Here is a 13,623-nt window from a genome sequence, read left to right on the forward strand (position 1 = left end):
AGCTATTTATTTATTTATTTATTTATTATTTATTTGTCCCGTAGATCAAATCAGTACAATGGCTTGTACAACTGATATGGGATAAGTCAGTACAAATATACAGTTTACAGGAGTCTAAAACAGTAAACAAGAACACAGAAGAATGATTATTTTACATTACCTACAAATTATGTTACCTAAAGTTACAGGTTTACAGAGAATTGTTACATGATGTGACAAAATTGACTTAACAACATTCAGCTTTGATACATTATCATGCACTAAGACAATTTTGATTCCAAATATTCCTGGATGGTATAAAAGCAGTCTTTTACTAAAAGAGATTTCACTGTCTGTTTGAATTTATTTATTTCTTGGATTTCTTGTATAAAAGTTGGAAGATGGTTATATAATTTTATTCCCATGCACTTGACACCATCACTGTACAGTTTTGTTGAGTGGGGAAGTATTCTTAGAGAGGTTTTTGATCTTGTGTCATAATCGTGGTAATCCATATTTTTGCTAATTTTGTCGATACTTTTTTTGGTAAAGAATAATAATTCTAGTGTGTATTGGCATGGGAGGGGCAAAATATTTAGTTTCTTAAATAATGGTTTGCAAGTGTCTCTTTGTTTTTTGAACATAATTGTTGTGACTATCTTCTTTTGCAGTTTGAATATCTTAATTGATTCAGAATTTTGGCCCCAGAAGATGATTCCGTAGTTAAGTACAGAGTGAAAGAGTGCATGGTACATTGTGGTTAGGGTACTTGTGTTAGTGACGTTCCTTACTGATCTAATCGTGAAGCATACTTTATTAAGTTTTGTGCTGGTAACATCAATGTGCCTTTTCCATGTGAGCGTATCAGTAATAGTGACCCCCAAGAATTTTATTTCATTTTCAAGTTTAACATTATTTTTTTCCAGTGATATAGTTGGTAGTAATGGTTTTTTGTTTTGGGCAGTGTGGAAGGTTATTCCAATTGTCTTTTTTGCATTAAGAAGCAGCCTGTTACTTTGAAGCCATCAACTTATTTGACCTGTGGTCCGATCTATATTAGATTGGAGAATTTGTTCGGGTGCAGATATGAGTACAGAGGTGTCATCAGCAAACAAAAGGGTTTTTGTGAGTGGTAGGCTGTGAGGAAGGTCATTTATGTAAAGTAAGAACAGCAACGGGCCCAGGACGGAGCCTTGGGGAACACCTTGCTTTATGGTATGTATGGAGGAATGTACAGTGCTAGCTGTACCTGAGAGCTTAGTTTCATTTAATTCGACATACTGCTTTTAAACCAGTCATAGGCATTTCCTCTTATTCCATAGGAATGCATCTTTTGCAAAAGTATACTATGATTAACCATGTCAAAGGCCTTTGTTAGATCTAGGAAGATGCCTATGGCTGGGAGTTTTTTGTCCACAAGCTCCAGTGCATGATCTAGAAATTCTTGTATTGCATCAGTTGTAGCTTTCTTACTTTGGAAGCCGAACTGAGCAGGTGACAGGATATTTTCTTTGTCTAGAAAGGACATGATTCTGGTGGCCATTATATATTCAAATACTTTAGTAAAAGTTGAAAGCAGTGCAATGGGTCGATAATTACTGGGATCCTCTTTGCTTCCTTTTTTGTGGACAGGTATAATTTTTGCAATTTTGAGCATACCAGGAAATGCACCATTCAGGAATGAGAAGTTTATTATGTGGGCTAGGGGTTTACTGATAAAGTTACTGCAATTATGAAGGAGGAAGCATGGAATTTGATCTTGTCCAGCAGAGGATTTTTTTTAATTTTGGTATGAAGTGTCTTTTCTATTTCAATTTCAGATTTAGTCCTTAAAAATAGAGTCTCAGAGCATAAGTTTGGTTCCAGTTGTAAGGGACAGCTATTTTTAAGGTGGTTAGCCAGGTTTTCCACTGTTTCTGTAAAGTAGTTATTGAATTCCTCTGCTGTTTCTTTCCCACTGGAGACTAATTTTCCATTTTTCTTAAGCTAATATCACTTTGTAGTTGTTTTCCTCTATTAGTATTCATATTAGTAAGTTGCCACATGCTTTTGCTCTTATTTGATGACAATTTGAGGTAGTTATCATTCTGTAGCTTTTTGGCTGCATTTACTACGTTCCTTAATATCTTTTTATATAGAGTAAAGTATGACTTAAATGCTTCACTACTGCCTAGTTTGGATTTGCTAATGTAAAAAAGTTCTCTTTTTCTTTGTGATGATCTAATGATTCCTGGGGTGATCCAGCTGGAGAGTTTTCATCTTTGTTGATCATTTTGTTTGTAAGGGAAAGTGGCAATTAAAATAATAACAGAAAATATCCAAGAATGCTTCATATTTGCTGTCTACTGTTTGAGCCTCATATAAATTTTGCCAGTTTTCATTTTGTATATCAAAGAGGAAAGTATGCATGTGGGTTTTATTGAAGTTTCTCCTCTGTACAGTGATTTTATTGTGTTCGTAACTGTTATTTTGCAACAAGACCCACATAATTAATGCATTGTGGTCTGAAAATCCTAGTTTGATGGAGGATACAGCACAATTTATATTGCTTGCTACTTGATCCAGACCAGTGGTACTGTGATTTGTTATCCTGGTTGGAGTGTTAACCATTAGGTCTAGGTTGTAGCTGTTCATAAAATTTTTAATGCTTAGATGGCTAGAGTTTTCTGAGAGAAAATCTATATTATAGTTACCACATATTAGAGCACTATATGATTTTCTTTTACTTAGATTTTCTATTACTGGTGCTACATTTTTGTAGAAAGTCCCTATGTTACCAGAGGGTGACCTGTAAAGTGCTATTATATAAACATTAAGATCTGTAAGCTCTGCACCTGACAGTACTATACGAATAGCAAATATCAGGAAGTGTAGCAGTACAAAAATGCAACTACCTCCACCTTTGTAAGATGTTCTTGAGAAGTGAGCTACAAGTTTAAAATTTGGTATCACAACACTTTCTATTTCAAAAGACTTCATGAAATGTTCATTAATACATAATATCTGTGTATCTGACAGTTCACTTGCACTTGATAGCAAAATTTCTAATTCATTAAGTTTGGTTTTGAGCCCTTGTACATTATGGATGTATACTTTTAGATCAAGAATTTTTTTGTTTAATTTTTTTTATAGATTGGTGAGGAGGTTCAGACTTTACCTTATTTACTACAATTTGCTGATGGAGTCATTTGCAAGTTTTATGGTGTATCTTTAACTTGTTTGATGATACTATCTTTAACTTGTTTGGTGATGCTAAGTTTTTTCTTTTCTCAGAGGGAGATAGAAAAGATCCTCCTTCTTGGGTATATTCTGCCTTGATCTTAAATTAACTCTTACAGGTGTAGCTGCTGCAGTCCTTTGTGGATCTTCTGATGTCTCCTCTTTCCTGCTTTCTTCGTTCTTGTCGAATTTGCTTTCCTCATTTTTGCCTGCAAGTCTTTCAGGAAGCTGATAGACAGATCTATTTCGTAATAGTCTTTCTTTAATTATTTCACTGATGTGATCGCACATAACACTTTTTCCGTCGTAATTAAGGTGCATTCCGTGTCTGATGTGTAGGTTTCGATGTAGTTTACTTACGTCCAGTACATTGCACTTTGCATATTCTGCACACAATTTCTTAATTTTGATGTTAGTTTTCCTAATTTCTTTATTAACACACGATCTGTAAATTAGGTCGTGTCTATGAGGCACAGTGGCTACTATTGTGTTCCTAGATTTATTCACTTCTAGAAAGTTCTGTAGCGTTTTAATGCAGGCATCGGCTTCATTTTTAGCTATGTCATTCGAACCCGCTATACGAGGTGCATTCAAGTTCTAAGGCCTCCGATTTTTTTTCTCCAGACTGGAAAGAGATAGAAACATGCGCATTGTTTTAAAATGAGGCCACATTCATTGTCAATATGTCCCAGAGATGGCAGCACTGTACGGCAGATGGAATTTTACCGCCAGTGGCGAGAATGAGAACTGTTTTAAATAGTTAAAATGGCGATGTTTTCCTTACTTGAACAGCGTGCAATCATTCGTTTTCTGAATTTGCCTGGTGTGAAACCAATTGAAATTCATCGACAGTTGAAGGAGACATGTGGTGATGGAGTTATGGATGTGTCGAAAGTGCGTTCGTGGGTGCAACAGTTTAATGAAGGCAGAACATCGTGTGACAACAAACCGACACAACCTCGGGCTCGCACAAGCCGGTCTGACGACATGATCGAGAAAGTGGAGAGAATTGTTTTGGGGGATCACCGAATGACTGTTGAACAGATCGCCTCCAGAGTTGGCATTTCTGTGGGTTCTGTGCACACAATCCTGCATGATGACCTGAAAATGCGAAAAGTGTCATCCAGTTGGGTGCCACGAATGCTGATGGACGACCACGCAGCTGCCCGTGTGGCATGTTGCCAAGCAATGTTGACGCGCAACGACAGCACGAATGGGACTTTCTTTTCGTTGGTTGTGACAATGGATGAGACGTGGATGCCATTTTTCAATCCAGAAACAAAGCGCCAGTGAGGTCAATGGAAGCACACAGATTCACCACCACCAAAAAAATTTCGGGTAACCGCCAGTGCTGAAAAAATGATGGTGTCCATGTTCTGGGACAGCGAGGGCGTAATCCTTACCCATTGCGTTCCAAAGGGCATTACGGTAACAGGTGCATCCTATGAAAATGTTTTGAAGAACAAATTCCTTCCTGCACTCAACCAAAATGTCCGGGAAGGGCTGTGCGTGTGCTGTTTCACCACGACAACGCACCCGCACATCGAGCTAACGTTACGCAACAGTTTCTTCGTGATAACAACTTTGAAGTGATTGCTCATGCTCCCTACTCACCTGACCTGGCTCCTAGTGACTTTTGGCTATTTCCAACAATGAAAGACACTCTCTGTGGCCGCACATTCACCAGCCGTGCTGCTATTGCCTCAGCGATTTTCCAGTGGTCAAAACAGACTCCTAAAGAAGCCTTCGCCACTGTCATGGAATCAAGGTGTCAGCGTTGTGAAAAATGTGTACATCTGCAGGGCGATTACGTCGAGACGTAACGCCAGTTTCATCGATTTCAGGTGAGTAGTTAATTAGAAAAAAAATCGGAGGCCTTAGAACTTGAATGCACCACGTACATACTATAAAGTCATTATCCTGTATTGTGTTCATCTGAAGATCAGTGTCTACGACATGGTGTGTTCCCGCTCCAGGTTTCACTATGCTAGTCACTGCCGTTTCTCGATTTTTCTCTCGGGGCATGCTTGATAGCTTTCTGCCGTGGCTGTCGGCAAGCAAGAGAATACCACACTTTTTCCTTAATGATACGTGTTTGCCCTTACCACTGTTTCCAAGTTTACTGTTGGTGTCTGAATTACAGGTTTTTACAACGTCACAATCAGTTGTACACTCGTTATGACACAAGACATCATATTTGTTTTTATCTAAGACAGTAACACTTTCAACAGTTTTTGTGATTTGAGACCGAACTTTTTGCGACACTGCTATCCACTCGGATGATTTATCATGTGTATCTTGTTTCACTTCACACGAGTTTTCCACTGTTTGTACTTCGCCAATTTCTTTCTTCAGTGCAGCTATTTCCCTTTTTAAATTATTGACTATGAATTGTAGGCTTGAAATTCATTTGTTTAGGGTTGTAATTTCAGCTTTACAATTTTCACAGGTTTTCTTTTTAACTACATAACTATAACTATTTCTCGTGTTAAAATTTCTGACTTCCACACTCGTTGCCATCTTGCTAAAGCCTCTTACTTTCCAGATGGCTAAGCCAGTGTTAGTATAGGTTCGTAACATTGCAGCTACGAATTTCCTTTTAGTTTCTAGCAGCAGATCTTCATAATAATCATGACAGCTCTTAAACTTTATCTGTAGTCTATTATTATTGTTATTGTTTATCATTGCATATTGGAAAAGTCTAAGCTCTTCTCTTGCTGTTTTTACTTCATGATTTATCAAGGGTGTTTTTTTTTTTTTGCAGTCATTTACTGGAAAGGTAATTTCTGGGCCTGAGATATGAAGCAATAATACAAATCTGATGCAAATCCACTGAAAGTAATGGTGTTTTTTCATCCCAGTGTAAGCTTTTCAGCAAACTGTTGAGATCTTTAACATTGTCATCATGGGTAGTTCTTTTACCACATATTGTTTCTTTTTGCTGTTGACATGAAGATTTGCTGCTTCTGTCAGTACCTGTACAGCATGGTGATCAGAAACGGCAACGGCAAGCTTCAGAACTGATGCATTGTATGTAAAGTGGTACATGTTAGTTACAATGTTGTCAGTGGATTATTTTATACTATTGATCTCTCTAGTGGGCTTGTTTCTTTGAAATGTTGAAGTTAAATTGTGCTATATTAGCATTAGTTTTTTTTAGAGCTGGAGTCATTGGACAGCATTAAGTTGCTGTTGTTGTGGTCTTCAGTCCTGAGACTGGTTTGATGCAGCTCTCCATGCTACTCTATCCTGTGCAAGATTTTTCATCTCCCAGTACCTACTGCAACCTACATCCTTCTGAATCTGCTTAGTGTATTCATCTCTTGGTCTCCCTCTATGATTTTTACCCTCCACGCTGCCCTCCAATACAAAATTGGTGATCCCTTGATGCCTCAGAACATGTCCTACCAACCGATCCCTTCTTCTGGTCAAGTTGTGCCACAAACTTCTCTTCTTCCCAATCCTATTCAATACTTCCTCATTAGTTATGTGATCTACCCATCTAATCTTCAGCATTCTTCTGTAGCACCACATTTCGAAAGCTTCTATTCTCTTCTTGTCCAAACTATTTATCGTCCACGTTTCACTTCCATACATGGCTACACTCCATACAAATACTTTCAGAAATGACTTCCTGACTCTTAAATCTATACTCGATGTTAACAAATTTCTCTTCTTCAGAAACGCTTTCCTTGCCATTGCCAGTCTACATTTTATATCCTCTCTACTTCGACCATCATCAGTTATTTTGCTCCCCAAATAGCAAAACTCCTTTACTACTTTAAGTGCCTCATTTCCTAATCTAATTCCCTCAGCTTTACCAGACTTAATTAGACTACATTCCATTATCCTTGTTTTGCTTTTGTTGATGTTCATCTTATATCCTCCCTTCAAGACACTGTCCATTCCATTCAACTGCTCTTCCAAGTCCTTTGCTGTCTCTGACAGAATTACAATGTCATCAGCGAACCTCAAAGTTTTCATTTCTTCTCCATGGATTTTAATACCTACTCCGAATTTTTCTTTTGTTTCCTTTACTGCTTGCTCAATATACAGATTGAACAACATCGGGGAGAGGCTACAACCCTGTCTTACTCCCTTCCCAACCACTGCTTCCCTTTCATGTCCCTCGACTCTTATAACTGCCATCTGGTTTCTGTACAAATTGTAAATAGCCTTTCGCTCCCTGTATTTTACCCCTGCCACCTGTAGAATTTGAAAGAGAGTATTCCAGTCAACATTGTCAATTGCTTTCTCTAAGTCTACAAATGCTGGAAATGTAGGTTTGCCTTTCCTTAATCTTTCTTCAAAGATAAGTTGTAAAGTCAGTATTGCCTCACGTGTTCCAGTGTTTCTACGGAATCCAAAGTGATCTTCCCCGAGGTTGGCTTCTACTAGTTTTTCCATTCATCTGTAAAGAATTCGTGTTAGTATTTTGCAGCTGTGACTTATTAAACTGATAGTTCGGTAATTTTCACACCTGTCAACACCTGCTCTCTTTGGGATTGGAATTATTATATTCTTCTTGAAGTCTGAGGGTATTTCGCCTGTTTCATACATCTTGCTCACCAGATGGTAGAGTTTTGTCGGGACTGGCTCTCCCAAGGCCGTCAGTAGTTCCAATGGAATGTTGTCTACTCCGGGGGCCTTATTTCAACTCAGGTGTTTCAGTGCTCTGTCAAACTCGTCATGCAGTATCATATCTCCCATTTCATCTTCATCTACATCCTCTTCCATTTCCATAATATTGTCCTCAAGTACATCGCCCTTGTATAGACCCTCTATATACTCCTTCCACCTTTCTGCTTTCCCTTCTTTGCTTAGAACTGGGTTTCCATCTGAGCGCTTGATATTCATACAAGTCATTCTCTTATCTCCAAAGGTCTCTTTAATTTTCCTGTAGGCAGTATCTATCTTACCCCTAGTGAGATAGGCCTCTACATCCTTACATTTGTCCTCTAGCCATCCCTGCTTAGCCATTTTGCACTTCCTGTCGATCTCATTTTTGAGACGTTTGTATTCCTTTTTGCCTGCTTCATTTACTGCATTTTTATATTTTCTCCTTTCATCAATTAAATTCAATATTTCTTCTGTTACCGAAGGATTTCTACTAGCCCTCGTCTTTTTACCTACTTGATCCTCTGCTGCCTTCGCTACTTCATCCCTCAAAGCTACCCATTCTTCTTCTACTGTATTTCTTTCCCCCATTCCTGTCAATTGTTCCCTTATGCTCTCCCTGAAACTCTGTACAACCTCTGGTTCTTTCAGTTTATCCAGGTCCCATCTCCTTAAATTCCCACCTTTTTGCAGTTTCTTCAGTTTTAATCTACAGGTCATAACCAATAGATTGTGGTCAGAGTCCACATCTGCCCCTGGAAATGTCTTACAATTTAAAACCTGGTTCCTAAATCTCTCTTACCATTATATAATCTATCTGATACCTTTTAGTATCTCCAGGGTTCTTCCATGTATACAACCTTCTTTCATGATTCTTAAACCAAGTGTTAGCTATGATTATTTTGTGCTCTGTGCAAAATTCTACCAGACGGCTTCCTCTTTCATTTCTTTCCCCCAGTCCATATTCACCTACTATGTTTCCTTCTCTCCCTTTTCCTACACTCGAATTCCAGTCACCCATGACTATTAAATTTTCGTCTCCCTTCACAATCTGAATAATTTCTTTTATTTCATCATACATTTCTTCAATTTCTTCGTCATCTGCAGAGCTAGTTGGCATATAAACTTGTACTACTGTAGTAGGTGTGGGCTTCGTATCTATCTTGGCCACAATAATGCGTTCACTATGCTGTTTGTAGTAGCTTACCCGCATTCCTATTTTCCTATTCATTATTAAACCTACTCCTGCATTACCCCTATTTGATTTTGTGTTTATAACCCTGTAGTCACCTGACCAGAAGTCTTGTTCCTCCTGCCACCGAACTTCACTAATTCCCACTATATCTAACTTCAACCTATCCATTTCCCTTTTTAAATTTTCTAGCCTACCTACCCGATTAAGGGATCTGACATTCCAAGCTCCGATCCGTAGAACGCCAGTTTTCTTTCTCCTGATAACGACGTCCTCTTGAGTAGTCCCCGCCCGGAGATTCGAATGGGGGACTATTTTACCTCCGGAATATTTTACCCAAGAGGATGCCATCATCATTTAATCATACAGTAAAGCTGCATGCCCTCGGGAAAAATTACGGCTGTAGTTTCCCCTTGCTTTCAGCCGTTCGCAGTACCAGCACAGCAAGGCCGTTTTGGTTATTGTTACAAGGCCAGATCAGTCAATCATCCAGACTGTTGCCCTTGCAACTACTGAAAAGGCTGCTGCCCCTCTTCAGGAACCACACATTTGTCTGGCCTCTCAACAGATACCTCTCCGTTGTGGTTGCACCTATGGTACGGCTATCTGTATCGCTGAGGCACACAAGCCTCCCCACCAACGGCAAGGTTCATGGTTCATGGGAGGGACAGCATTAAGAAAAGGCCTATAATAATTAAGTTCTCTTTCCCCCACTTGTAATTCATTGCTGCTAATTCTATAGCACCCTCAGTGCTGGTAGCACTTATATCTATTACATTATAGTTACTACCACTCACTGCAGAGCAAAAGATCACGGAGAGTAGCATACATACACTTAATTAGCTCATCTGTGTACCAATGTTCACATGTAACTAGAACATCAGGGTTATCAATTGCTGCAATGGTATCCACCTCATTGTACTTATTGCTAAGACTTTCAAAGCCCTGCAAAATTGATTTGAATGTGAGTTTGGATTGTTGAATGCTAGTTCGAGGTGTCACCCTACCAGGGCATTGTCTGTAAGACAACAGAAGTTGCACTGTATTATATTATGGCTGAGTTTCTCCTGCTGTACCATATAGGGCGATTTAGAGGTGCCAGGCTGCCCAGCGGGGTTTACAACTTTCTGCGGCTTGTCAGCAGTGGCTGTTTGTGCGGCAGGTCCTTTTATTGTGGGCTGTGCCATTCCATGGCAATGCACTTATTTACACTGTGTTGCATAATGTTTCGTCCAATTTAACTGATAATTAATTTACTCTCAATCTTTTTACCTCTCTTATTGATGTGCATACCATGAGCTGTATGCAGGTCTCTTTCTAGATTACTGACATTTACCAAAGTTACATTGCGAAATTTATTACATATTGCTTTAAGCCTATCATTTGTTTTATGCACTTCCATGTTCACAATAGATTGTTCCATAAGATCTTGTCTCTGTGGAATGTTAATGACAATTACTTTAGTGCCAGTCAACTAATCGACTCTTACTTTCATATGCATTTCCTTGATTTTTTGCCACATAATCTGTACCCCCCCCCCCATGCAAATGACACAATCATTTGCTGAGAAAGATGTACTATTTTGCATACACGGCTTCACCACAGCAGCAAGAGGTGCACCAGACGTTTGAACAGTCATTCTGTAATTATCAATGAAGACTTTAATAATCCTACAATCAGTTGGGAAAATTACAGCTTTGTTAATGGTGGGCATCCTGGGAAACATTATTAAATGCCTTCTCTGGAAATTCCTTAGAACAGGTAGTTTAGAAGCCTACTAATGATGAAAATATGTTAGATTGAATTGCAACAACTAGACTGGACCTTTTTGAGGAAGTTCCCATCAAAATAGTGTCAGTGACTATGATGCTGTTGTGGCAAGAATAATTACCATAGTACAAAGGGCAACTAACACAAGGAAAAAGATAGATATTTTGTGTAAACTAGAGGAAAAGCAGTATGTCATATCTCAGTGAGGTACTTGAAGCCTTTAGCACAGAACAGGAGCATGTAAAAAAATCATGGCTCAAGTTTACAACAACAGTTGACCATGCACTGCATAGATATGTACCCAGTAGAATAGATAATAATGGGAGGGACCCTTCTTGGCATACAGTCACTGTAAAGAAACTTTTAAAGCTACATAAGCTACTGCATAATAGGTAAGAAGCAAAGCATGCGGCTATAGATAGAGAGATGCTGAATGAAATGAATTTACCTGTTAAGAGAGCAAAGTGTGAAGATACAATGACTGCTTTAACAGAATATTGTCAAATGATCATTCCCAAAATAGAAAGAAATTCTGATCGTATGTATGTGCTATTAGTGGCATCTAAGCTAGTGTCCAGTCACTAGTGAATGAGACAGGGCTGAAATTCAGGGTAGCAAAGCTAGAAAAGAAATGCTTAACTCTGTTCCATTACAAAGGAAAACTAAGGAGAGTTGTTCGAATTTAACCCTCATCCCACTGAAAAGATGAGTGAAATTAAGTGTTAGTATCAGTGGTGTTGATTAACATGACTCCAGGGCCTTCCTGAATTCCTGGCAGATTCTATATTGAATTTGGGTTGAGTTACCCCTCTTTTAACTGTTGTAGATCATTTGAACAAAAAAATTGTGCCCAGTATTTGAAATAAGCATAGCTCAGATCTGTTTACGAGAAGGCTAGTAGGAGTAATCCACAAAACTACTGTCCATTACTCTTGACATCAGTTTGTTGTAAAATCTTAGAACATATTCTAGGCTTAAACATAATGTGTGCAAAATGACCAACATGGATCCCAAAAACACTGATCATCTGAAACCCAATGTGCACTTTTCTTACATGACATTCTGAAAGTCGTGGATCGAGGTGATTATGTAGATACAGTGTTTCTTGACATCGTAAAAGAATAACTACCCTATAGTTTATTAGCGAATGTGTGATCATATCAACTATTAAATTAACTTTGTTACTGAATCAAGGTTTTATTGGTAGGGAGGATGCTGAATGTTATTTTGATGGACAGTCATCAATAGTAGTAGAAATTGTTCCAGTCTTTCCCCAGGGAATTGTATTGGGATCCTTACTGTTCATGATGTATATTAATTTTGCACATAACATGACATAAAATCTTTGTCCCAGCAGCTAATGAACATGATGGATCCAGTCATTCTAACTGTGGTTACTCTATCTATTGAACTCTGCATGTTGCTTTCTCCCAGTATAGGAACATTACATAACTTTGTAATTGTTTACAGGTGATGTATCTAGTAAAAATTTCTTGCTTGATTAGGTGTCAGTTGGGGGTTGATTATAAAATTTCAGCGACTTACATTCCAATTGTGGTCAGTGGAGTGTATTTCAGTGGCTGATTACAGCTATATTTAGCTAGTGTGGTGATGTTTTGACTGTTTGAGCAACATGTGTTCTAGACCTGTTAATGAGAGATCTTTGAGACAGTAATATTGGTTGGTTCCCATGTAACTTAACAGTTTGTGACAATATACAGAGTTAATTAGAACCAGTCTACACTTTATTTAAATAGAGAAGCAGCTACACCTATCACTGCCATCTTAACACTCTCTTATTAGACTGAAACTCTTGTTATGTACCTCAGGGTTCAGCTGTTCTGTGCCCTGTTCTTTCTTGGCATCAGACTTTTCTTCTGTGCAGATTTATATATGTAAACTGGCTATAAAAGTAGACACTGCTTCTCTTTGCTCCATGGAGATTATGAATACTATCCAGCAGGTAGCTCTGCACTTATCGATTAATACTTTCCCACAGTATGTGGCTCAATGTTTACAAACTAATTGCAATAACACACATCTTTACTTTGAGTTCTATATTTGACATATGTGATACATGTGCTTCCCTGAATGACATGGATCACTACATCAGGACTAGAAAAGCTGATTACCAAGATGTGTCACTGTTCCCAATGTACTCCACTGGCCAATAAAGTTGCTACATCACGAAGATGATGTGCTACAGATGCGAAATTTAACCGTCAGGAAGATGCTGTGATATGCAAATCATTAGCTTTTCAGAGCATTCACACAAGTTGACGCCAGTGGTGACACCTACAATGTGCTGACATGAGGAAAGTTTCCAACCGATTTCTCATACATAAACAGCAGTTGACCGGCATTGCCTGGTGAAACGTTGTTGTGCTGCCTCATGTAAGGAGGAGAAATGCGTACCATCATGTTCCCAACTTTGATAAAGGTTGGATTGTAGCCTATCGTGATTACAGTTTATTGTATCGCGACATTGCTGCTCGCGTTGGTTGAGATCCAATGACTGTTAGCAGAATATGGAATCGGTGGGTTCAGGAGGGTAATATGGAACGCTGTGCTGGATCCCAACGGCCTCGTATCACTAGCAGTTGAGATGACAGGTATCTTATCCGCATGGCTGTAACAGACTGTGCAGCCATGTGTCGATCCCTGAGTCAACAGATGGGGACGTTTGCAAGACGACAACCATCTGCACGAACAGTTCGATGATGTTTGCAGCAGCATGGACTATCAGCTCAGAGACCATGGCTGCGGTTACCCTTGACACTGCATCACAGAGAGGAGCACCTGCGATGGTGTACTCAACGACGAACCTGGGTGCACGAATGGTAAAA

General features: G+C 38.9%; 1 protein-coding gene across 7 annotated transcripts in view; it reads left to right on the plus strand.

The window, feature by feature from the left end:
• Positions 1-13,623, plus strand: part of LOC124776255 (thiamine transporter 1-like) — a 562,692-nt gene that overhangs the window by 172,483 nt on the left and 376,586 nt on the right. The window lies entirely within an intron of this gene.

Source organism: Schistocerca piceifrons, chromosome 2 (assembly GCF_021461385.2).
Source record: "Schistocerca piceifrons isolate TAMUIC-IGC-003096 chromosome 2, iqSchPice1.1, whole genome shotgun sequence".
NCBI lineage: Eukaryota > Metazoa > Arthropoda > Insecta > Orthoptera > Acrididae > Schistocerca > Schistocerca piceifrons.